Genomic DNA, 1420 nt, shown 5'->3' with positions numbered 1-1420 from the left:
CACAACAGAGCACTCTGCTATAAAGAACTATAAATTTGAGTTATTTTTAGGAAAATGCATGCACCTTGAGACCATGATGTTAAGTGAAATAAACCAGACACACAAGCTTAAGTATCGCATGTATTTCTGTGTGTGTGTGTATATGTGAGCGTGTGTGTGTGTGTGAGTGTGTGTGTGTGTGAGCACGTGTATGTGTGTATGTGAGCGTGTGTGTGTGTGTGTGTGTGTGTGTGTGTGTGTGTGTGGCTGGCTCAGCCCACCCTGGGGGCAGGCTGGCACAGCATGTGGTGCCGGGGATCGAACCCTGGTCCCTGTGCGTTTGCCTAAGCTTGCCTAAGCAGGCACTTTAGACTGCTGAGCTATTTCACTGGCCCCTGCAAGTATTTCTCTTATATGAGAACCCCAATATGTAAATCAAGAACAAAATAGAAAATAGTAAATAGGAAGAAGGAGGTAGACCTTTTTCAAATGGGAAGGAGACCAAGAGATAAAGCAAGGAGGAGAGGGGAGGAAAAGAAGATCAAAAGAAGTAAGGTGGGTTATGTACATGTCCCAGCTCCTTATGAGGAATATAATGATCCTGCCATGCAAGTATATTAATAATAAAAATTTAAAACAAGGGCAAAAAATCAATGAAAATACATTTTTTCAACACCATATTTATGGTGTGTGTTGGTTAAGATTGGTTTATACATCAAAAAGTAAGATTCAGGGGCTAAGAGGGATGATGGAGCAGGGAGAGATTCATTTTTAAACCTATGTATTTAATAACACGTTTAAAATATCTGGTGTGGTGTTGCACATCTATCATCCCAGCACTCGGGAGGCTGAGGCAGAAGGATCATTGCAAGTTTGAGACCAGCCAGGGCTACAGAGGGAGCTCAAGCCCTGCCTGAACTGCATAGTGTGACCCTGCCTCAAAAAGACAAAAAAAAAAAAAAAAAAAAAATTACCTAGACACCAACTATGTGCATGTCTATAAAAACAAGTATAGAGACTTAAAACCAGGCTACAGGGCTTGCCATGAGGTGCTGGTTCTATCACAAGCAGGGAAAAAGGGAGAGAAGAAGGCCACGCTACATCTCCTACTTAACACCACATCTAACTGTGTGATTGACAGCTCCTAAGGCTGAACAGTATCTAAGCGCAGCTGACAGACGCTAAACTCAGAGACTAAACTTGGCGGTACTTTGGTAAAGTCCAGCTGGACTGTTTATCTGATATCTATATGTTTAAGGAGGATATATTTACCCACAGATTTTGCAATCCCCACTAGTGAAGTACCCTGCCAATAAAACCCTTACTTTTCAGGTCTACTCTCTCAGGGCCGGCCAAATAGTTCAGAAGATTAAAGCCCCTGCAAGCAGGCTCAGGGGCTGGGGGTTCGATCCATGCCTGCCATGCCAACCCAGCCCTCGGG

The sequence above is a fragment of the Octodon degus genome, unplaced genomic scaffold (assembly GCF_000260255.1).
Source record: "Octodon degus isolate 3935 unplaced genomic scaffold, OctDeg1.0 scaffold00001, whole genome shotgun sequence".
Classification (NCBI taxonomy): domain Eukaryota; kingdom Metazoa; phylum Chordata; class Mammalia; order Rodentia; family Octodontidae; genus Octodon; species Octodon degus.
The sequence above is the reverse complement of the archived record's forward strand: the minus strand, read 5'-3'. Positions refer to the sequence as shown.